This window comes from Camellia sinensis, chromosome 3 (assembly GCF_055761805.1).
Source record: "Camellia sinensis isolate YWXY chromosome 3, ASM5576180v1, whole genome shotgun sequence".
Classification (NCBI taxonomy): domain Eukaryota; kingdom Viridiplantae; phylum Streptophyta; class Magnoliopsida; order Ericales; family Theaceae; genus Camellia; species Camellia sinensis.
Window position 1 is genome coordinate 95269853 of NC_138963.1, and position 25766 is coordinate 95295618.

Here is a 25766-nt window from a genome sequence, read left to right on the forward strand (position 1 = left end):
TTTAGGTAGAATTATTGGCAAACAAACGTGATCACAGACCATTACTTTCTGTATGTGCTGTCATCAGGGGTAATGCCTTTGCTAACCATTTCTTTGAGGAGCTCTTCTGCATGATCTCCCTCCTGGTTTTTGCATAAGCCTTGTATTAGTGCATTGTAAGTGAGAAGGGTTGGATTGAATCCTATACTTAACATCTCATCTCGAACTCTAAAGGCATCCTTTATATCACCTCTCCTACTGTACCCACTAATGAGGGTGTTGTAACTAATGTGATCTAGTTTAATCCCCCTTCTCTTCATCTCATCAAGAAGCTCACGAGCTTCTTCAACTTTACCCTTTCTGCAATGACCCTGCATTAAAGTGTTGTATGTCACTTCATCTGGAGGAACCTTCATCCTATCCATCTCCTTCAAAAGGCAAAGTGCACCGTCCACATTCTCATTGGCACAGTGCCCATCAATCAGTGCGTTGAACATTATAACATCTGACAAAACACCTTTGACCATTATCTTCACAAATAAGTTATCTGCTTCCTTCATTCTATTCCGCTTGCTCAAAACGTATATAAGAGATGTGTAAGTAACCCGTGTAGGCTGAATCCCTCTACTAAGCATCTCATCATGCAGGTTGAAAGCTTTCTTTGCATTGCCAGACCTACAATACCCATTGATCAATATGTTATACGTGATGGCATCCGGAGCCATTCCTTTTCCTTCCATCTCGTTTATCATATCATTGGCTTCAACGACCCTACCTTCCATAAATAGTGCATGAATAAACAAATTATACGTGGACACAGTTGGCATTATGGCTTTCTTTACCATCTCATCCCTATAACTAAAAGCCCTTTTCCAAGTTCCCTTTGTTGCAGTATCCATCAATCAAAGCGTTATATGTCACAACAGTTGGAAACAATCCATTTTCCTCCATTTTCTCAAGAAACACAGATGCCTCCTCAACCCTTCCCTCCTTACACATACCACTAATAAGCGAACCATATGTATACGAATCTGGCATGATCCCTTCAGCTTTCATTACCTCAAAAAGCCGACGAGCCCCTTCAAGGTTCCCCCTCCAACAATACCCATGAATGATGGTATTGTAAGTAACAACATTTGCTTTAAACCCTAAACCCGCCATGTACCCAATAAATTCCTTAGCCTTCTTGAATTTCCCTTCTTTACACAATACATTGATCATTATATTAGAAGTGTACACAATTGGATTAATCTTCAACCTAAACATCTCGGCATACAAAACCTACACCGTGTCTGTCCGGTTCAATTTCAGAAACAAACTCAACATATCATTACCAGTTTCAATCTTGGGCAATATACCCTTATCTTTCATTAGGTAAAAGCACTTAAACGCCTCATCAGCTCTTTTCAATTCAAAAAACGCCCTAATTAACAAATCAAACACAATTGAGCTTGATATCTAATCACTCTTGGGCACCCACTAACTCATCGAAAATCTCCCTATTCATCAAAACCCGGAAGTTAATTACGTTCTTTACGAGTTGCAGAGCTTGTTTGGGCGATGGAAGGCAGTAGATTATGGCAATGGCGATGCAATGGTATTGAATGTTGAGGCGGTGAGGTTCGATTTGGCCTATGAATTTGAGAATGAGGTCTGTGTTTGCACGTAGATTATAAAGGACTGTTGAGACTAAGGTGGGGGTGAGAATGAGTGAAACGTGTTTGATGAAATGCCACTGAGAAGACAAGATAGATTCTTGCAAGGAGTGTGGGGTTATGGGTGGGGTAAAGGAACGGAGCGTTCTACTATTTCTATTCTACTATGTTTATTAAGTTAAGCAACAAAAACAGAACAAGGAAAGGAGATGTTTTGGCAATGAAGATAGAGAGAATTTACATTGTTTATTATGTTGGTATGAAAGCCAATTTATAGAATACAACTCCATGAAAAAACAAAATCAAAAAGTATAGTCCAAATTTAATACCTACTTAATTGGTTGAACTATCAAATACATACATCCAAATTTGCAAAGCTTTCCAAAAGTTTATACTACAAAAGTGTACTAGCCTAGTCTTAGGCTTTGACAATTATACATGACTTCTAGACATATAGTTATGGAGGTTCTGACAAACTCCAACTTAGCAACAATTATATACAAATATACATGATGCAGGTAAATTGTCTACTCTCAATTTTCAAAGGGATAGACTGAAACAAATAAGATTTGGTTGATCTTATTTGTCATGTAGTGTGAGCTGAAAGGATTTTTCTAACCACTTTCCGCCCAATAATGCAGGTTACTCCACATGTCCTGGATATGGTTGGAGTCGATCATGAAACAACTGCATGTGATAGTGGGGTCCACTATGCTTCCATCTTGTTTATGAGATTGTGATATTCTTCATCAGTCTCTGATGGATGGGAATCAAGATCCTGGCTATATCGCTCATTCTGAAATTATTCTACATCATCCGTGGTCATGGCTAGTTCCAATAGAATATCCAAATTATTTCTCTTTTTCAGATTTAATAACATGTCAAGAGTCTCATTAATTTATGTAGGAGACCTTTGATATGTTATGGGAAAATGAGTGACAAATAGTATTCTACCATCTATGACCATGAATGGCAATTTTGCTGAGCCATGGATATTAGAAGTTGCCTGTGAAACAGTTATTAGACTGTCTATCAAATATTCTGTCACAGGAAGTTTTTGAATAGTTTTCAATCGCTCCCTCCTGCAATCTTCATCCAAATAATCATCTTCAAATTCAAAATCTTCAGTTTCTTTGAAATACCAAATTTGGTATGTTTGGAAAAAAAATGTTCTCGTTCTCGCCAACCAATTATGCTAGAGATCTAAAAAGTATAATATTTACTCCATCGAAAACGTCTTACTACCCATGAGAGCATTGCTTTTATGATCATTAAATATTCTATCCACTGGATTGGATCTAAAATTTAGAAAATAACTTAATTAGTTATTCCCCAATCTATATCTTCAAAATACCACATGTTATGCCATGATGGTTATCTGTCTAATCTTATCACGATGATTCTTAACTCAATTTTTTATTAACAGAAAAATTTCTTTTGGAAGCAAAGTTCTTGCTTTTTCAAAAAGACAAATTCTTTTTATTTGTTCAAAAACTGGGTCAGAAAACTTATCTGATATGAGGTTTGATAGCTGAAGAAAATTAATTATTTGTTTCAAAATTAAAATCTTCATTCCAATTCATTTGTTTAAGGATATTGAAGCAAAGGTGTAGACACCCCATTTTTCACTGTCCTCAAGACTTGGGCGTCACCGTTTGAACACTCGGTGATTATCCATGTTTGTGTTTGTTTGGAGTTCCCGGAGGTCTCGGCTCGCGCGCCTTGCCTCAAGATCTCCGAACTCGACCGTTTAGTGTCTGGTTTTGCACCAAACACTTGTGTCTTGCCTTTGAGAGGCAAGGTAGGGCTTGTAGACCATCCCTGCCCACCACCGGCAGTGGCTAGAGGCCACCGGCTGGTGTTTGCTGCCACCGGCAATGTAGTTTGCCGGCCGGCACTATTTGTTGCCGGTCAGCACTATTTTGTGCCGGTCGGCACTCTTTTTGGCCAAGATGGCATTTTTGGCCGGCCGGTTACTGTGCAGTTGCTTTTTGAGATATTTTTAGGCAGCTGTATTGCAGTGACTTTCCCTCCATACACGTGTGTGGAGGGATGGCCCTCTAGTTTTGCTTAACTTGTAAGTTTTGCAAGTTTGGTTAAAGGGGCAGCAAAAAAAGAGGGACCTAGGTTAGAGAGAGAGATATTTTGGGAGCAAAAAATAGCCATTGTTGAGCTCTTGTTCTAGGGTTTGGGTGAGATACATTTTCTATCTCTCTTTCCCTCTCATTTGTTCACTAGGTGCTTTGTGTCTTACTATCGCACACAAACACCTAGTGTTTCACCTTCCTCTTGGAGTTAGGGTTCTAAGGGCTTGTTCTTGAGTTTCTTGACTGGTTTGGAGCCAAAGGAGGCCATTGGAGCATCATTTGTGAAGAAGGCTTCAAGGGTGAGAATCTAGTCCCATTTTTCCTCTTTTTTGCATTGATTTTATACCTATCTTAGAGCTATTTTTGTGCTTATTGTATAACATAAAAAAGTTCTTTTTTTAGGCCCTCTTTATTGTTTATTAAGAGTGTTTCTTGGTTTGAGGGTTGTTGATCACCCTTAGGCCTTGAAAGGCCTCATTTCGAGCCATTTTGTGCTAGCTCCGGGATTTTGGTATTGAGGTCTCTTCACCACTGAAATCTTGAGGGATTTCAGTGGTGAAGATGATGCTTTGAAGTCCCAAGAAGGAGAGGGCCACCCCCTCTCCTTGTTGTCCTTGAAAAGGACATATTTTGACCTCTTAAGGAAGCCTATGCTTGAGTGTGTGTTGAGCATGTTTGGTTTGTTTTTCATGCTTATATATCCATAATATAACATGATTTTAAGTTGGTTTTGGAACTTCATGCATGCTTAGCATAGTTGCCATGTAATGCCTTATTTATGCCTTAACATGTTTTAGGTTGTTAGCCTTTGTTGGAGCATGTTTTAGGCTTGCATTTGTGAAGATTTTGTGCTTATCTTGACATGTTTTAGGTCTGTCCCTAAGTGTTTGGTTGATTTTGGCATGCTTGATATAGCTCCTTTGTATTTGGGCTTGTTGGCCTTGAGTATGTGCATGTGTAGCATGACATCTTTGCATCGAATTGGTGATTTGGGATCATCCTACATGCCATTTCAGTCCCATTTCCATGCTTGTTGGATTGCCTTGCATGTCTCTTTAATGCCTCATAAGCTTGTGTAGCAATGCTCCATGTCTTGGTGCTTATTCATGCTTTTGTTTTGAGTCATTTGAATGCCATTTAAGTGATTCTTGAGGTTTGTTTTAGCATGATTTTAGAGCTCATGTTGCATGCTAATTGTTCATGATTGTCCCTTTCAAGTGTGCTTGAGGGTTGTCTAATTTGCGCCTAAGTGTTGGGCCTTAATCGTGTGTACGTGTGCATGTGTTTTGGCTTCTTGTTTTGGTCATTATGGCCACTGTTTTGGGCCTTATTAGAGCTGCCTAATTCATGTATAAGCCCATCTTGCCATCCATTTGCATTGCCATATGTATGCTTGCATGATTGCATAAGTTCATTGCCATGCCATGTTGCATTCCTAGCTTGTATGCCTAGGTTGCATTGCATCTTGCATGCATGCCTTGTTCCTTGAATTGGTGATAGGAATAGGGCCTTGTTTGTTTGATTGGTTTGCATTGCATTTGAAACCAAAGCTGCATACTTGGTTCTTTGGGCCATCATGTATGGGAATGCGTGATTGGTGGTTCGAGAATCGAGGCACATGCCCCTTTGAGCCATTACAATGATAAGGGACATGGTTGGTGCATACATGCCTTGAATTGTGCTGCCATGCTTTGCCTTGCCCTCTGTTGCTGTGAGTTGCAGGTTCTGCAGGCCTTCTTTGCCGACCGGCAGTGTAAGGTGCCGGCCGGCAATATTTACTCTGCCGATAGCTTCATTTTGTGCCGATGGATACACAACAGTGCCGGTGGTGATTCCATTCAGCCGGTGGTATTCCCCAGTGTCCAGGGATGCAACCCTGAGGTTTTGACAGCCTCCAGAGGAGTGAAGGAAGGAAAACAGAGGCAGCCTATGCATGGCGGCACATTTCCCGAGGCGGTTTATCTGTTTTTCTTAGCTTAATTTAATTTGTTAATTAAATTAGTTAATTTGTAATATTAATTAGCTTGCGTAGTTAATTAATTTGTAATACTTATTCGGTCTCTCCGAGTGAGGGAAAATTTGTAATAAGTGTGCGTGAGTGTGTGTATGTCTTCCAACCTCACGTCTTTCTTCCCTTTTATTTACCTGCTTATGATGGTAGATTAGGGCATGTTTAAATTCAGCATACCTTATGCTATGCATGCGTGCATTCATGCATTTTGTATTACATGCATTAGGCTCGGTACATCACGCTAACTGCATTCGTACTTCAAATCAAAAATTGAATATGTGATAATTGTGCATTTTCACATGACATGTTTAGGATAGCCGAGCCTATTCTAGCAACATTTTGTATGCGATGCATTAGACACTCAACATGGACTTGGATCATGCATGTTTGCTAACGAGTTCTTTGTTTTGGCACGGAGTACGATGTAAGTATTTCCGCTTTAGCATATCGCATGAGTGTGAATGTTGCCATGACAGCATGCTTAACATGTGGCTAGATGCTTATGTGTTATAAACTGCTTGAATGCCTGTGGGTGGAGGTTGGATTGTTTGAGTTGGAAAAACTCATTGAAATCCGTGTTTTAGCCTACTTGCGAGTAGCGAATTTCAAAGCATTTTCAAAACAAACGGATATGCAATGTTTGTTCCCAAATTAGGCAACCTAGTCTATACTTGTTTGCTGCGCGCATAACATAGTAATTCTAGGCTAATAAAAGGAATAAGAACACATAAAGTTTTCAAAAACGGATATCACGGTTAGTAGAGGCCGGTCTTCGGACCGGGCGAAAGGGGGTGCTCATAGCTGACCTTCCCCGATCGTACCCAAGCTCCCGAGCCGAGACAACTCCGGTGATGACGGACATGTGGCCTTCGGCGCCGAGTCAGGGTTTCCTAAATTCCCCAATTTTAAAATATTTAGGTGGCGACTCTGTATCTGGCAAAGCAGTCCATGTTTGGCACTACTTTTTCAAAAATCTGTTTCTCAAAACGATTTGCCAGATTTGGACTCTTTGGTTCAGATTAAGAACCGTGACACAAATCGAGTCCGAACTGTAGCGAGGTCCCCCCGCGGACTTGTTACAGTTTCTGGCGACTCCGCTGGGGACGTTTAGAGAGCTTGACTCGAACTCGTGATATCCTGTTTTGATTTCATTTATGTGTTTCTTTGCATTGCATGTGCATTGGTGCGCCTAGGAACACAGTGTTTGCCATCTGCCATTCCTGAACGGTTTGCCGGAGGCTTGTCTTGTCATGGCATGTCCATAAGGCTGACCGGCTATGGGCTCTGACAGTATGGGAACACAAACCCCGGTTTTACCGGGGCACCCCTTTTGACCATTCGACCTAGTGCATGTTCGGATCCATAGTGACCATTCCAAGTTAGGACAGGTTGCTTACCCAATATTAGGTTGTTTGAAAACCGCTGTGTGCGTAGCGAAACCCTAGCTCCTGACGAAATAGGACAGGGAAACCCTACCCCAACATAGGGGTGATTGAGCTTTCTTTACTTGCTATGTGCTTTTAGAGTGTATCTCTACAGGGACGCATATACCAGTTTGCAAGTTTGAGTATCGGGCCCGAGGGCACCAGAATCAGTATTGTTGAGAATCAGTTATCAGGAATCAATTATCCACGGGTATCAGATTCAGTGTTTTCGGAACAGAAATCTGGGAACAGTGATCAGCAGTAGGGTACAGTTGTTTGGCTACACCCGTATTCGATCAGTTTGAGGCTGAAATGCTGTTTATTTCTCCTTTCAGTTTAGAGAGTCGCAGAGTTGATACAGAATAGCCAGTGTCTCCCCCTTGCTGAGGCAGGATTTATGGCGGCACAAAATACAGAAGAAGTTGTGGTTATGACGGCTGCATTGGAGCAGGGGACCGCTCCGCAGAGTGAGGCCAACATCAGTATGTCACACCCGCCCAGGTTGCCCGTTGTGCACCCGGTCTGGGCTCCTCAGTTATACCAGGCTCGTGAGCCCACCACCTTCGAATTGATGGGAATGATAGGTGACCTCCAAAGGTCTGTGGCAGACCTCACCTATGGAATGTCGGCTTCACCACCAGCGGCGCCGTATGCCGGGAATTTCGTGCCACAGGAGCCCCCGCTACTAGGGCGGATTGTGATAGAGCGCAGCCAGCCAGAGGTGGCTTCCAGCTACAGCCGCGACATGCCAGCATCGACCCAGACCCTTGATCAGGCTGAGGCCAGAGGAAAGGACAAGGCAAAGGTAGACGCCGACCCTATTGAACAACTGCTGTGGGCAGTCGAGGCTCTGAAAATCAGAGGGATGAACAAGCAACAAACATCTGCAATTGTGATCAAAGCTATGGATGATGCTTTCCCCACTCCAATCAAAGGCAGTTCAAGCTAGGCAGAAAATCAGGATGGGCCCCGTCATGCCCAGACAATTCCTGTAGTTCCCAACCCTGCACCGGGAAAGGTTCAAAATGCCAAGGCAGCGCCAGCCGACCCTTTCGCCAGCGCATCTGGCAAGAATCCTCAAACTTCAAAGTACCTGCCCCGAGGGCGCAGGGTCTTTCACGACCTCCACATGCCTTTGTCTAGGGCATTGCTAATATTGGCGTAGAATGGGCATCTTAAGCCTTTCGAGCCCCGGCCACTCCCGAAGAATCTCCCCGCCGCTCATGATGCTACCTTGTACTGCGCGTACCATCAACAGTCCGGTCACAGTACCGATGGATGTTCCCGCCTTCGTCATGAAGTGCAGGATTTGATTGATAACAAGGTTATCCTACCACCCACCTCAGGCAAGCCCGTCGCCACTCAGTTGTTGGATTTCGAGGGCTCAGATACTGCGAGTATGTGAAGTGGACCGCCTGCGGGCAACATTTGGTGTATTTTTGAAGCGTCTGGCACGCATTTTTGAGCATCGGTGAAACCGAGTTTTGTAAATCCTGGCTTGGATGTCGAGTCAGTCTTTTGTTTTGAGTCTGTCTCTTTGTCTTGAGTCAGTCTTTTTTGCTTAAGGGTCTGTCTGGTTGTATCGAGTCAGTCCCCGTTGTATATAATACTAGGTGATTCTGGGGTTGTTGTCCCGAACGCCATTTTGTTATTATTTGTTTTTGTTTTGAGTCTGTTTCTGCCGAGGGGCCAGTTGCACCAACAAACCCGAACGGAACGGCTGTTGCTATCTCAACTTCATGCTCGCTTTCAGCATAAGTGCCAAGAGAATTCGATTGGGTCAACAGTACATCTCGCCTGCTCCCCTGCGTGCCAAACTCATTGCATTAACCTAAGTTTTCCAAAAACAAACTTTTTTTGAACACTGCGGTGATAAAAACGAAGAGGAAGGAATTCCTCGGGTTTTCCAAAATTTTGATCACTCTGAGAGAAAGAAAGGCGTGCTAAGCCTTTTTATGAATGAAATCATGCTTGTCGGCGTGAGTACTGGGAAGGATCCTGGCCTGATCCAGATTGGTTCCACACTATCTTCGGCGCGAGCGATTTGTCGCTTTCTTAAAAACTTTCAAAAACAGATGTTTTGCGCGGCCCTGCGAAGACCTGTGTGGAATCGCTCTTGAGATTGCGCAGCCTAGGATCGCTCTCAGCCTCAAGATTCAACCTATTTGTTTTTCGACTTTGAACCCGTTCAGAACGTTCAGAAAGTTCAACGGACAAACGCCATGGAGGCCCGTGTGGCCAGTTTTGAAGCAGCCCTCGAGCAAGAGGCACCAAAGCCGAATCAGAAGGAGCGGATCTCGCCGGAAAAAGCTTGTGGAGTAACCGGGATGGATTCTCCGCAAACCAGGGCAACAGCCGTTCTCTTAGATACAGAGGGGGCTTCAATTCAAAAAAACCATTTGGCATGGACTTGCTACACTTTTACCCTTTGAGAGGCTCGCTGGGCCGAAAACCCGGAAGGGCGACCCAGGCAAAAGTTAGAGCAAGAGAAAAATACAGAAAAGCAAAAAAATACAAAAAGAAGAAAAGAAAAGAAAAAGACAAAAAAAGAAGAGAAAAAAAAAGAAAGAGAAAAAGAAAAGAAAAAGAAAGGAAGCTCGCAAGGTCGAAAACCCGCATTGGGCGCCTTGGTAAAAGTGAGAGCCTAAAAAAGTGAAGGTTAAAATACCCGAGTGTACCTTAACCGGAACTACGTAAGGCTTGATTTCCATGTTTGGGATACGTAGGCAACTTCATCATGAAGTCCAGCCCCCAACGCTTTCATAGCGTTTCAGTCCATGCAATGGTTTCAATTTCATCCCCAAAGTCCAGTGGCCGACACCCTTCAAGGTGATTGTGTCCATATATGTATTATGACCGTCTTCGTCATCTCTGTGTCTGAGAGTTCGACCATCGCCAATGAAGACTGTTTACAGATTGCTGCGGCACCATCCCAAACAAGGGGCAACTTTCCGTTGCCACAAGCCGTCGTGAGACGCCATTCAAACTAGGGGCAACTTTCCGTTGCCTCCCACCCCCCTTCAAACCAGGGGCAATTTTCCATTGCCTCCGATCCGAGGTTGCGCGTCTCGAAGAGTAAGTTCCATGCTTGTTGAGCATCAGCTGTTTGAAAAATAGTTTTTGAAAATTTTTACTGAGGTTGACTATTTTCTCGAAAACTATTTCATTTTCCAAAACTGGACCATTGTCTTGGACCCAAAAGGAAAATTTTCAGTGCTTGCAGCCTGACTTGCATACTTTTCAAATCAAAAATCGAACAAGTACGTTAATCTGATTCTCATTTTGATCAAAATTGTTTTAGTGAAAAGCAAAAACGAAAAGAATGGTTAAAATGATGAACTAGGGGCACAGTTGAGCCAGGCGTTCTGTCCTTCCCCCGTCATCGACGTACTTGCCAGAAGAGCGCTCTACCCGTCAGAAGAAATAGCTGTGAGCTAACGGCATCGGGCGTGAACCCGCAACTCCCTGTTCATCCATCAATCACCCCGGGGAGGGATGAAAAATGAGAGAATGAAAAATAGAGAGGTGTAAGTTGAGAGAAAAGTGAGAAAAAGGGTTTTTGAGAGAAAAATCCGAGCTTGAGAGTTGAGTGATGTGAGAATCACAAATCAGAAAGGGTGGGAAACAACGCCTAGAGAAACTGGCCCCTCGAGATCTGAGGTCCCTCATCTTCGTTCACGCGTCTGTGTGTCGTGTCTCTTTGATTTGACGGTCTCGTCTTTTGTTTTTAGTCTTTCCCGAGCGTGTCTCGTTGTGTTTAGGTCGTGCACCTATATTTGAGTCCTCCCCACTGTGTTCAGTTGTAGGCTCGATACCCCGGTTTGAAAAACCCTCATTCGATTTCAAAAATCACTTACACTCGGAATGCTGTGCCATTCTCTACATTTGAACGTGTTCCGACTCCAACCGGTTCCATCTTTGAGGTCCGTCCTGTCAGATTGGGCTGTTTGTTTGAGAATTGCTGTGTGTAGGATGAACCGAATGCTGTGCTAAGGGCTGTATATAGATTAATCCCCAGCAGAGCAAGGGCTGTGTGTCCAGAATCAGGCAGTGGGCTGCTTGGGTTATTTTGCTGTTGGCTGTTTAATTATCTGATTATTACATGTGCAAGTGTTCAATTTTCAGACAGCCAATCAATTTCATTTACATTGAGGTGTAACATGATGAGATGCAATGCATGAGATGTGTAAATGTAAACACTTTTTCAGATAAAAAGTCCGTTTCATTTCATTATTTTTTCAAATGTACAAGTTTTAGAAACAAAAATCTGTCTGCGGCAGTACAAGGTAATCTAACTACCAACAAAAGGAAAAGTACAAAAAGAAGAAGATAGCAAAAATCTGCATCCATGTCAAGCAACTCCAAGGGCCGTCAGTCCGTCCTAGTCCTCTTCCTAGACGAGGGTCCAGGAGCATCATCAGCAACGTCGTCAGAGCCCGAGCTAGAACCGTCTCCGGTCTCCTCCTCCGATGACTCGGACTCCGCCTCTGCCTCCGCCTCTGACTCCTCGTCGTCGTCATCATCCGGGACTGGAGCTCGCGAGCTACTCCCGACGTGAGTACGCCCTCCCCTGGTACGGGGAAATATCCTGCCCCCCTCATCTCTCCCCCGGGCAGGGACAGAAGGCCCAGCTGGAGCACCTCCTGCCATGGGAATCTGGAAATGAGGCTGAAAAAGTACACAAAAGGGAAATGCATCAGTATACTGTAGACAGTTTATTAGTGCAGAATGCAATGCCGAGTATAGTGTATGAATGCCGTGAGCAGTTTAACAGTGCAGAATGTAGTACATGAGTGCAGTATGAGAATGCCGTGAGCAGTTTATCAGTACAGAGTACAGTGCAGAATGCAGTGCATGCAGTGTGTCAGATACTGTGAGACCAGTGTATCAGGTGTTGCGTCGTGCATCAGATTATGTAAAGCAGTATATAAATGGTTTGAGGCCAGTGTCAGAAGGACATACCGGTATGCTGTAGAGGGCTAGGAGATCAAATGTCCGCTGAAGCATGCCCATCATCGAGGCATTCATCGCCAATGACTGACGGGTGTCCTCAGAAGAGGCCTGCACAATATCAGATGCATTAGTATTCTGTGGAATATCAAGCAAACCGAAATGAAACGACTGTACAAAATGCAGTAGTACGTACCGAAGGTAAATCGGGGACGTCAATGAACTCGTGACCAGACGGTGGAGGGGCGAAGGGGATCTGATAGGTCGACCCACCCTGCCCCTGGAAAGTCAGTACAGCAGGCAGGGCAGGCCAGCCAGCTCCCCGTCCTCCCTGCACTCCACCCCTACCACGGACCCGGGCCCTCCTCGAAGATCCAGCCCCTGCTCCCGCTCCGGCCCCAGCCGCCGATGCCACAGGCCTGGCCCCCTCTGCTCGACGACCGCTCAGGGGGCGCATCAGGTACGTCCGCACGTACTCCTGATAGTCTCCAGTGCCTCGGAAGCCTGCCTCCTCCCAGCCGATGGAGTAATCATCCAGCTGCTCAGTGGTGAGCCCCTCGGTCTCCCTCATGTCTGTAGGAGGGGGAACCGGGACTATCTGCTCAGGTAACCCTAGGGTCTGGCGTAGAAAACGCTCCCCCAGGTACCAAGCCCGACAGACCGGGCCCTCAAGCAAAATCCGGAAACGCGAGGTCTCCTCCGCACCACGGAACCGACCCCGTATCGCCGCCGGCATAGGAGCCCACGGCCGCCATGTGATTTGAAAATGACAGACAGTTTGTTATCTACTGTTATTGAAATATACAGTTGAGAAGCGAAGCTTAAATGAACTGAAAGTAAAGCATACCTCCGCGGGGGTGATGGTGTCGAAATATCGGCGGAAGAAGCCGAATGTCTCCCGTGGTCGCCGGGTGCATCTCCCGTCGAAACGACTCGAAAACGGGACGGCCAGGGGAGTCTCCGCAACTGGCACGGGGGCAAGCCTAGGAAAGTAGGCGTAAACCCACAACTGCAAAACAGATATCGGTATGACCATCAGAAAAAATAGAATATGCAGAATAAAGCAGAAATGGCAGAGCCGTGTGTTGTGCAGTGTATTGTGTGCAGTGTACAGTGTGAGCAGTGTACAGTCAGTGTAAAGCAGAATGTATGTGTGTGCCGTGTGTACAGTATACAGCAAGTATAAAGCAGACTACAGTGTGTGCAGTGTACAGAGTACAGAAAGTACGAGACAGAAATGAAAAAAGCGGAGAAGAAATGTACCTCCCAAGCCCGCCAGTAGCCTCCAAGTAGCTGGCCGCTGCCGCGCGAAGCCGAGCTCATGTACCCGTAAAGGGTGGCCAGTGCAGCGCCGCCCCAGTCATAGTGCAGAATGTCCCGGACGTCCACCAGTGCGCTGAGAAGACAGAGAGGCACGGTGTTCGCCCGGTCGGCGAAGATGGTAGTCCCAAACAGGAACATGAGGAAGCCGCGAGCATACCTCTCCACATCCTCCGAGGTCATCTCCGCCTCCTCCTCCAACGCGGGCTGGACCCGAAACTGGACCTCAAACCAGGAATATCGAACGAAACCTGGGCGAGCTAGGGGTGGCGCCTCTCCTAGTAGATGGACCTGAGCGGCGGTCCACTCATCCATGTCTATGTCAAAAGGGATCGGATCACCCCCTACCCCGATGCCTGTGAGCATCGAGAAATCATGAGGGGTCATCGTCATATCCCCTGCAGCAGAGAAATGAAAAGAATCGGTGGTGTCCCACCATCTCTCCGCCAGAGCGGCAAGGAGAGGCCTGCAAGTGGAGAGCCTGGAGAGTCCTCGGCAGAAGGCGCCGAAACCCGCTCGATCCACGATGCGTCGGACTGCGTCGGGGAGCTCATCATACCACTCCCGTGCGCCAGTATTCCCATACCCGCGAATGGTATGGGAACCCTCCTGTAAACAGAAAAATAACGGTGGCAAGACAACATTCAAAATGCAGTTTTGAAAGAACAGATATAGCATGTATGCAAGTTTGTCAGGTTCAGGCAAATACCGGGTGCCGGTGTGCTTACAGTGAAATAATACGTGTGATGTGTCAGCGTGTTTAGGTGTTTCAGAACAGATATAGCGTGCGTGCAGGTTTGACAGATTCAGACAAATACTGGGTGCCAGTGTGTATGCAGTGAAATACAGTGAGTGCAGTGTGTTTGAGTGATTCAGGGCTAGTGCAGTGTGTGTGCATGTGTCAGTCTCAAACAAATATCAGTTGTATGTATGTTTACAGTCAACTACAGTCTACAGCATATCAGTTTTCAGCAGTTAAAGAATACAACTAACTATGACAGTTTTTGTATCCTACATTGCGGAATGTAAAACAGAAGACAGAGAGTTACCTCGGAAGTGCCGAATAAAAGGTGGGAGGTAGGCTCACGCAGCAGTAGCTCAGGCGCCACATGCCTCTCGAAGCTCCGGAACTGACGCAGGCCGTCGGGGGGCAGAACATGGATCGTCGGCCGGTAGGTTGCCAGGTCGAACGGGCGCTCGCTCAGTGGTAGGAGCTCGGCCCCGGGATCCATCTCGTGGTCCGGGGGAGTCCCGCCACGTGGGATGTCGTCCGCCATGTAGAAAATGGTGTGAAAATGGCCGGAAAAAGGAAAATCGGGTCGGAATACGAAAAGTCAACTCCCGAGAGGGTCGGAAATGGCCGGGAAGGCCGGAATGTGAAAAGGCACAGGAATGAAGAGGAGAACGAGGGGAACAAACCCCGAAAAGGCGGGAAAGCCAAACGAGGCACCGAAACAAAAATGTGATCGGTGGAAAATGTCCGAAACGCGAAGAAAATCGCGAATCCGACGACGAAACGGGCGTAGAACGCGAAGAAACGGGCGAAAAATGAGAGGGAAGCGCTCTAGAGAGAGAGTGTGAAGGATTTCGACGGTAGGGAAGTGAGGCACTAGGGTTTGGAACCCTATTTTATAACACCCGTGGTGAATTGTCAAAACTGCCCCGCACCAGCAACTGTTTGCCGGTCGGCAATGTTTTGTGCCGGCCGGAACTTTTTTGTGCCGATGAACTTATTTTGATGCCGACGGCCAGCCGGTGGCCTCCCCTCTCGGCCGGTGGGGTTCCCACAGCCTTGTTTAGGCCATTTGAGTTGTTTTGGGTCTTCATAGCTCAAGAGAGTGCAAGAAAGTGCATCTCCTACGCTCAACCGGCCTCCGTTCTGACCGCAGGCCGTGTCTCCAGTGCGTGGCACTCGAATTCGTGCAAGGTGTATCCTTTTTGTATCCTTTTAAATTCAAAAGTTGCCCCATGTGTGTTGCACGAGTTCATCACACTACTTCGGTGCATTACATCGCACTGTCATGCGCCACACATTTGCATTGTTATGCACGTGTTACATGCGTTGCAACACGCACCCCTTTGCATTGTCGTGCACTTTTCTCATGCATCATCATTGCATTTCCATTCCATGCATTGTCATGCATTCCGGAATACGGGCGTTGTTGCGCATTTAAGCCCATTTACATTCCGTGTGGCATGCGTGTCACACTTACCATCGCACTGTTTTGTGCATTTCTTACCATCGCACTGTTTTGTGCATTTCAAACCGTCGCACTGTGTTGTGCATTTCAAATCGTCGCACTGTTTTGTGCATTGTATTTCAATCGCGCTGTTTGGCGCACCGCACTGTTTTGTGCACCACACTTACATTTTGCGCACGGTCTGGCGAGACCTTAAACACGTACGGTCTAGGAGACCTTAAATCCTTGGGAGGTGCGAAACCTCCGGTGCATTGATGTGCACGTTTTTTTTTCCATGGCATATAAGTCCATTTACATCAACTTACATTTCATACGGCATGCATGCCTCATTCTTGCATTGTCATGCATGTTGCTAACAAAATTGTACCTGTTAAGTTTGTTTTCTTTTCAGGCACGATATTGTATGTACGGTTCATTTGAGGTTGGAGCGACCAGACGAACCGGACAGGTATTTTACGGTCTGGCGAGACCTTAAACACGCACGGTCTAGGAGACCTTAATTCCTTGGAAGGTGCAAAACCTTCGGCACATTGCGACGGTTTGGCGAGACCTTAAACACGCACGGTCCAGGAGACTTTCGCTAATTTGTTTTAATAACTTAAGTAAAGTATTATTTTGTTTTATTATTATTCGTAAAGAAGTATTATTATTTAAGTTATCAGATTCTGCTTCTTCACTATATTCAGTATTCATGCAAATGTTATTGCCAAGCCGAGAAACCAGACTCTTATATCATTTTCAAATGCGGATTTAATTTAATATTAAGTCTTATAAAAACTTTCGTTGGTAATCTATACTTGCTTATTCTAAGGATACTTTTTCTTTAATGCTACCAATTTTTCGACTATAATTTATTATAGATTATTCAAAAGTAATAGTCAAAAGAAATTTTTTAATTCATAAATATAATTTAAATTATTTTTTATTCTAGCTTTAAGAGCTGTAATTAAATATATATATATATATATATATATAATTATAGTTTAGGAAAAATTATTTATAAGTCTTATTAAGGAGACTTATACTACATATGGTCCTACTAAAAAACTTATGTTCCCATAAGTCCTATGGGAAATTTGTTGACACATTTACCCTCAATATCAGTTGTTAATATCATAAATAATAGTAAAACTATATATAGGAAATTGAATGTTATCATAGATCATATCTATATAAATGTAACGTAACGTGACACCTATGATCTATGGTAACATGCAATTTCCTACCATAGATCATATCTACATAAACGTAACGTAATGTGACACCTACATAAACGTAACGTGACACCTATGATCTATGGTATAGGAAATTGAATGTTGCCATAAATCATATCTACATAAACGTAATGTAACGTGACACCTATGATCTATGACAACATTCAATTTTCTATATAGGAAATTGAATGTTGCATAGATCATATTTATATGAAACGTAACGTGACACCAATATAAACCAGCAACATTTTCACATTCAATTTAAAAAAATAAAAACTCATTAAGTTTGCGAAACGTAACGTGGCACATTACGTTACATTTATGTAAGTGTCACGTTACGTTTATGTAGGTGTCACGTTACGTTACGTCTATATAGGTGTCACGTTACGTTTATGTAAGTGTCACGTTACGTTGTGTTTATGTATGATATTGTGGAATACATTCCTATCTAAATAGGATTTGAGACTCTATAAGAAATTACACAGGACTTAACCTACCATAAGTGTCTGAAAAAGGATTTATAAATAAATCTCCCCATAGTTTATAAGATTCTACACAAATATAATTTTTTCTAATATTTTTATTTTTTTGTAATTTTTTCAATTTATAGGGATAGATTTATAATATTTAAAACTTGATGATGATTGAGCTTGATGACGTGGCGTGACGTGTATGGTTTTCAAGCAATTTCGTCTTGCGGTGGACGAAGAATTATTGTAATCTCATCTCTTCATCCTTCTTATTTAGTGTAATTTATTATAAATTTAAAATTTAATATTTAAAAGTAAAACAAAAGCACAAACACCCCTTCTTTTAATTTTTTTAAATTTATTTAAATTATTTTTAGTTAATAAATTAAATAAAAATCATACTAAATAATCTGATAAAAACTCTTAAAATAAATAAATAAATTGTCAAACCAAAAAAAATAAAAATAAATTATAAGAAGTCCATCGTTATCTTTGTTTTAGTGATGAAAAAAGCAACTGAATCGAACTGGGAGAAAGAAACAATCAAGTTAGTGATGATAAAAGCAAATAATCTAAGTGGGAGAAAGAAACTAGTCCAGAGGATCTGTCCCTCTCTTCCACTGTTTGTCTCCTTCTCCCTTAGCACATCATCGTTACTCCGAAGATTTCTGCCGCGAACCAGAGCTCCGGAGACAGCGAATCAAGCCCTGTTTTGCTGCTGGTTTTTGGTCATTTTTTGTGCTGAAATTAATCTTATTTGTTGCTGCTGAAAATGTTGCTGATTTGCTGTTATTTTGTGCTGAAAGTGCTGCTGTGTTGGTGCTGTTTTGCTGCTTTTTTTTTTTTTGTCATTTTTTGTGCTGAAGTTACTGCTATTAGTTGCTGCTGAAATTACCGGCGATCGTCGGACGGTAGTCGCTGGACAACCCTCCCTCCCCCTCTCTCCTTTTTTGTTTATCTCTCTTTTTTTGTTTGTTGTCTCTTTCAACTGGAAATTTTTGTTTTGTCACTGATTTGCTGTGCTGAATTCAATTTTATTTATTTATTTATTTTTTTTTTGTTAGCTAATCTGAGCCGTAGCTTTTGTTAGGGATGACGTGGTCAAATCCTGACCGTTGATCGGAGGGAGAGCTGGAGAATATCTGGACTCGAAAGAAACAATCAATCAACACTAGAATTCAACAGAGCGCGGAGAGAATGTTTTCAATATGTTTGGCACTTTCCTCTTTTTCTTCACAATTACGTGTGGAGTTTGAAACTATCACCTTCTTAGCCTTGTTTTTTACTTAGATATTTTTGGGCATTAGGACCATACATTGTAACTTGTCCTGCCAGAGGTGAATTATTTTTTCTTTCTTTCTGTTGTCTGGCTGCTAGACATTGTCATGCCAAAAGGCAAAGATTGCTAAAAACAAATAAAATAAAATAAAATAGAATAAATATAAGAGTTGAGCTTCTTTTGAACGAATCATCTCAATTTAAAAAAAAATATTTGAGATTAGTAAGGTCATTTTAAAATCAATTTTAATGATTTGAATCGTTTATTTTATTTTATTATTATTTTTTTTTATCAGTAAAGAAAATTTAATCAACATGAAATTAAAAGTACAGGAAGATGAAATGCACTGAGAGAAATTCGGAAGTATAAAATACTCCTACTACTGCTACTCGCAACCATACAACTAACCCCTTGGCCTCACGATTTTTTTTTTTTTTTTTTTTAACAAAAAAAACGTAAAGAAGGACTTAACAGAAAATAAAATACAAGATTCCCACAAAATCAACCCACCAAAACACCTAAACTGCTAAAAACCTATTCTAACACCCAAGGTGGTAACCCAATAATTTTAATCACCTACTGCACTAACAATGCTGTTGCACTCCACGCCTTTGCTGCCCACGCCTATGCCGCACACAGCCACGCCTATGGTACTGCATTCCCAAAGTCAACCACCTACCTGCTATTTTTGAAACTAAAACTTATCACCTATGCTGCTCCAACTTCCAACGCCCACCTGCTACAACGCCCACCTGCTACACGCTCCTCTGCTCCTGCATGCTTCTGTGCACGCTCCTCTGTTCCTGCCGAGGACATCTCCATGGCTAGAAAGGCTCCCTTGACCAGAAAAACTCCATAGCCTCCATGCCCACACAAAGCCCCAACCCCAACAGAAGCAGACTGTCAATCTCCCTTGACTGAAACTATGGCCGGAAACACCTCCAACCATTGGATTTCCAAACCCACCTCTGCCACTTTATCCGCAAGCTCACCCACTCCTGACAACACGCTACCGAGACAGTTCCTTGGCCGGAAAAACTCCATAGCCAACGGCTCTATGGCTGGATAAAACTCCATACTTAGCTCCACTCTAAAACAACGAACAACTGTCGAGACACCACCATACATTTGAATGAAGTTCACCCCTCAAACTCCCACTCAAAATGGAGCGCTTGAATGAAATCTTAGACAGATCTAGATCAACTTCAACACCCTAGTTCCCCCCAAACAAAGCACCGAAGCAGACTCCATAGATCCGAACCCGAGCTCATCCCTCAAACTCCTACTCGCAAAAGAGCACCCGAATGAAGATCCAACCAGATCTGACCAACCTCTATTCCGGTCCAAAACCGACCTCCTTCTACTCTGTTTTGACCCTTAAACCAAGCACCCTGTTGATACAAAACAACCCCCTGTTGATACAATATAAACACCCCTGTTGATACACAACAAACAAACCGAGGCACCCCCTGATGAAACAAAAGAAAGGACACCAAAGTGGAAAGAAATTGTGGGAATCAAGTTTATTAGAAACAAAAATCAGCACACAAACACACAAGAGAGCTGGGCCAGCCGACCGCCATAGCCAAAGGCGGCGGTCGGCCGGCCAAAAGTGAGGCTCGGGGGTAGAGGTTTTTAGAGAGAGAGTAATACAAAATGTACTTAATTCGAGAACGAATCGTTTATATTTTTAAACTCGTTTAATAGAACATTCGTACAAAAATCAAGATGATTGAATATCGATAACTATATGTTTAAATCATATTTATTTATTTTTTAAAATGGACGACAAATATAATTTTAAAAATAACTATTCATTTTTTGTAATACTAAATTGATTTATACGTATAACTATCAATATCTGATAATTTTTATTTTTTAAATGAATATTCTACTCAATAAATCTTAAAAAGTGAACAGTTTAGATTACCGAAACGGATCATGTGATGGGCTCCATGAGCACAAGTTCTATCATGTGTATTAAGATGTGAATATAAGAGAAACATAATTCTAAATATAAATATGTAAAGATTTACATTATTTGATAATAACTTACATCTGTGAACATCAAATGAAAAAAGAATTTAAATCAAAACGAGACGACTCTTTCTCTCAACTCTGTTTTTGAAACTCATAACGTCAACCTTAATCCTGAATTCTTGATATAACCCAATATAAACAAGATTTAAAAGCAGCAAACCATATCAAAATAGACCCAAATAAAAATACAAGGTCATACTTATTGGATAAGGGTGCAGATCAAGTCATATGGAGTTGTGTTCATTTCATATCATTTTGGATCCGTCACAGATTTAATTCAACACTAACCCACCCTATTTACATTTCTAAGTTATTGTGTCATAATATTTTTGGTCTGCATCCAATTCGTGTTGTTTTCACGTATCATATCAAAAAGTTTCACCATTGGTTAAAAAATACCAACTGTATGAATTTTTTTTCTCTTTTCTACAAGTTAAGTTGCATGCAACTAATCTCAAACAAATGAAAAAATTCATAAAATATTTAATTTTAACTTAATTCTATTTTCCTAATTAACCAAAATTATATCCTATTATTATTATTATTATTGACTAGATTGCCTATAAAATAGTAGACAAAAAATACATTATCTTAAATTTAAAACAAAAGAAAAATCAATATTAACCTTAAAATCTTATTTCACACATTTTTTTAAATAGTTAAATGTAGTTATATAAGAGATTCAAAATTATTATGACAATCCTTAGTAGAAATAACATTAAAATAGGTAACAAATTCTTTGTTAAACGGACTATTCATATGAACTGCATATTGCACAGGTTCGACATTAACTTAATATCTGTGGTACCAGGCTATGCGAATCCTAATCCATTAACTTTGTGTACGGTTCATATTATCATATTGTTTGGAAAAATTTTACCCTTATTATTGTGTGGCCACAAACCGGGAATTGGGATCCTCCCCTTGAGCCCCCTCCTTAATTCCCTCCTTGCAGGGGCCTTCGGGTCCACTTTGAGGCCCAGTTTTGATAATCCGAACCGTTAATATTTTTAGATTTATTCAGTATATCATACCTGTAAAAAATCAAATTGATCGAATATCATAAAGTATGTGTTCGGAAAATTGTTTATTAAAAAATAGTTTGTAGTCCCAATTTTCTGAACGCATACTTTCTGATATCCGATCAACTTGATTTTTTACAGGTATAATATACTGAATAAATCTAAAAATATGAACGGTTCGGATTATCAAAACTGGGCCTCAAAGTGGACCCGAAGGCCCCTGCAAGGAGGGAATTAAGGAGGGGGCTCAAGGAGGGGATCTGGACTCACAAACCGGTTCTTGGACTTGTCCACAAACGGGTAAATAAACATCAAGACACTGACAACAGATGTGGTACAATCAATAAATCATATAAAACACTAGTGCAAGAATAAGGTTTTGAATGATCTCTTGTTGAACTGTGAAGCATGGAGTCTAACCTTCAGCTTCAAGCTCTCACGGTTCTTGGGCTTGTTTTCATTGTTGTTTGTCTCAATATGATCATGGCCAAATCCAAGCTCCACAAGAAGAGAGACAGAACACCTCCAGAGCCAGCCGGAGCGTGGCCTCTCATCGGTCACCTCCATCTTCTCGGGGCAAACAAGCTACTGCATCGAACGTTGGGCGCCATGGCCGATAACTATGGACCGGCCATCTCTATCCGTCTAGGCATTAAGCAAGCTCTTGTGGTTAGTAGCTGGGAAGTTGCAAAAGAGTGTTTCACCACAAATGATAAAATCTTCTCAACCCGACCAAAATCTTTAGCTCTAAAGCTCATGGCCTATGACCACGCCATGCTTGGCTTCGCTCCTTATGGACCATACTGGCGCGATTTACGCAAGCTAGCCATTATTGAGCTCCTATCAAGCCGTAGACTTGAGATTCTTAAGCATGTCCGGGACTCAGAGGTCAATTTTTTCATGAAAGAGGTATATGAGCAGTGGGTAGGGAAAGGGAGTAGGAAACCGGTGTTGGTGGAAATGAAGGAGAAGTTTGGGGACGTGGTAATGAAAATAATGCTAAGAATTGTTAATAAGAATTACCGGCATGTTGGCAACAGTAGAAGCAGCAAGGAGGAGTCGAGGAGATGCTAGAAGGCTTTGGGAGATTTTATGCATCTAGTGGGCTTGCTTCTGATTTCTGATGCAATTCCATTTCTTGGTTGGTTTGATGTGCTGAATGGATATAGGGGCAAAATGAAGAGATCTGCAAGAGAGGTGGATGATGTGCTTGGAAGCTGGGTGGAGGAACACCAGCGAAAGAGAGTTGCTGGAAGCATCGATGAGGGGGAGCAAGACTTCATCGATGTCCTGATGTCTGCCATGGAGGAGAGTCAGCTTTCCCATGGCCATGACACCGATACTGTCATCAAGGCCACTTGCTTGGTATGTCCCTAGAATTCCCTGTTGATTGAATAACATGAACTCACCAACAGTTTTGAAAAAAGTTGAAGGCCTGAAAAAGTAACCGAAAAGTTATCAGTGAATGAAGTTTATCAGCAAAATTCTATAAATTGTGTTGGTTTCAGTCACAATATGTAGGTGATTACAAGCAAGGATGGAACCAGATTCTAGCATATGGGGCCGAACATATATATACTAACAAAAATTTTAAAATATATTTATATGTATAGACTACAACATCAATTTCTACCAACATAAAATGTGAAAAATAACATAAACATATATAAACAAACATGTTTTCTTATATTTATGTTGAGTTACAAAAGATAACAATTGTAAAATATTCTATCGACACTAGTTGTGAGAAACTTCTTTTTTTTCTTATATTTTTTTCCAAATTGTTAAACTCTATACTTTGATCCACATGCATCACCCCATCTCGCCGCCCTCTAGGTCCATCATTGATTAAAAGTTGTGACAAGAGGATGATCAATATAACAACTGCTGGTACTAGTTCTTATAACTACATGAACACTGCTAGTACATTATGTGCATACTAACAAAATCATCACCAAGAATTTATTTGATGCTTGTTTGTAGAGTATGATTTTAGGCGGCAATGAAACGACAGGAGTCTCTTTGACGTGGGCGATCTCCTTACTACTGAACAACCGTCACGTATTAAAGAAAGCCCAAGATGAGTTGGACATCCACGTGGGCAAGAACCGCCAAGTGGATGAATCTGATATAAAAAATCTTGCATACTTACAAGCCATTGTTAAGGAAACATTGCGGCTATACCCTGCCCTGCCATTGTCAGCGCCACGTGAAGCCATGGAAGACTGCACCGTGGCTGGCTTCCACATCCCCGCTGGCACACGCCTGTTAGTTAACCTCTGGAAGCTGCACCGTGACCCAAACATTTGGTCCAACCCCTTAGATTTTCAACCCGAGAGGTTTCTTGTGGATCAGATAGATTTGGATGTTAAGGGTCACCATTTTGAATTTATACCATTTGGATCTGGCAGGAGGATATGCCCTGGGATCACATTCGCACTTCAGGTCTTGCACTTAACATTGGCTAGGCTACTTCATGGCTTCGAATTGGGAACGGTCTCAGATTTGGAGGTTAATATGACTGAAAGTCCGGGCTGAGTGCTCCAAAAGCAACTCCAGTGGAGGTCCTCCTCACCCCACGACTCTCTTCCGCTCTATACAACTGCTAAGCAACATCTTAAAAAGGAACAAGTTAGGTAGATCACAGCAGCTTACGAGTATTTATGTAAAGAATTTGAATAGCACTTTACTTATATTTGCATATTCAATCTATAATGTACGGTGTAATGCCCTATGTGCATATCGCTTTTAAAGCTATAAACTTCTTGCAAGCATTAATTGATTTCACCTTGTGAATTGTTCAGACAAAACGATAGAATTGAACATCCAAGTAGACAAATTACGTACACATCCTTAGGTATCTGTTGACTATGTTACACGGAAGGTTCATTATATTCATCGTGGAAAAAAATTGGAGCAAACTTGATGGTATTAATGTTTTTCGCTCTTTTTGTTTCCATGGAAAATAATTTCTTGTGTTGGTTGCGAACTCAAAAATGATGTGCTAGTGGTTTGTGGTAGTGGTAGTGTTGGTGTGGTTGTGGTGGTGGGGTGGCAGTAGTGGTAACCGGGTGGTGGTGGTGGTGGTGGTGGTGGCATCAGTGATGGAGGCAGTGGTTGTGTGGTGATAGGCCAAATGGCATTTCCACTCTAGTTTAGAAAACATTTTATGCCTTAGTGGTAGTGTTGGTGTGGTTGTGGTGGTGGGGTGGCAGTAGTGGTAACCGGGTGGTGGTGGTGGTGGCACCAGTGATGGAGGCAGTGGTTGTGTGGTGATAGGCCAAATGGCATTTCCACTCTAGTTTAGAAAACATTTTATGCCTTTAAGAAGTCAAAAATGGATTTTATTTTTTTATTTTTTTTAAATCAACTCATTTTTCATGCTGTATCAAATGCTAGAAAATGTGGAAAATATTTTCCAAAAAACATTTTCTGCCGAAACAAACCGATCATGAAAAATTGTAATTTCTGTTTGAGACAAACTCCAAAAACTTGTTCACAAAACCTGGCAGTAGAAAATAGTTTGTTGTCTGTGACACCAAAGGCATCATGTGCAACCTGCAAAGAAGAGATACGAAGCCAACTACCAAGAGCTTCAATTTTAAATGTCAAAATCTAGACAAAGACAGACATTAAACTGCATGTTTAAACGTGAAAAGTAATTCCGAAGTGCTATTACATAAAACAGAAGCCATTAAAAGGTTATAGATTTTGCAAAGTTAAGAAAAGAAAAAATGGATGAACAAAATAACATAATCTTCTGCAAAAGCCAGCAGCAACGGAAGAAAAAAAAAAAGAAGGAAAGAAAAGAAAAGGGCACTTAAGTTAAGATCAAGTATTTAAATTATAAAATAAAAAAATAATAATAGAAAAGTAAAAAAAAAAATATACCCTATCTGGTACCTTTGTTCAACTATAAATGAGACACTCAAAAGAAGTATATAACAATAAAGGTATCTGTCACCTTTGACAACCCACATTCTGCAAATTAATCTGCCAACTCTCTTCTTCAGCTAAGAAAAATTGTTCCCGGTGCACAAAGCTCATGTTGAGGGCTGGAACTAGGAGAGGTAGTATGTAAACAAGCTAACCCTATTTTTTGTGGATGTGACTC

At 42.2% G+C, this 25766-nt stretch overlaps 2 pseudogenes across 1 annotated transcript; one reads left to right on the forward strand and one right to left on the reverse strand.

Moving 5' to 3' along the window:
* Positions 1–41: 41 nt before the first annotated feature.
* Positions 42–19412, reverse strand: LOC145821702 (uncharacterized; annotated as a pseudogene).
* A 2634-nt stretch (positions 19413–22046) lies between these two features.
* On the forward strand, positions 22047–24462 carry LOC114277132 (cytochrome P450 CYP82D47-like; annotated as a pseudogene). The gene is made up of 2 exons (XR_014364327.1): positions 22047–23017; positions 23636–24462. The product of XR_014364327.1 is annotated as a cytochrome P450 CYP82D47-like (transcript).
* Positions 24463–25766: the final 1304 nt, after the last annotated feature.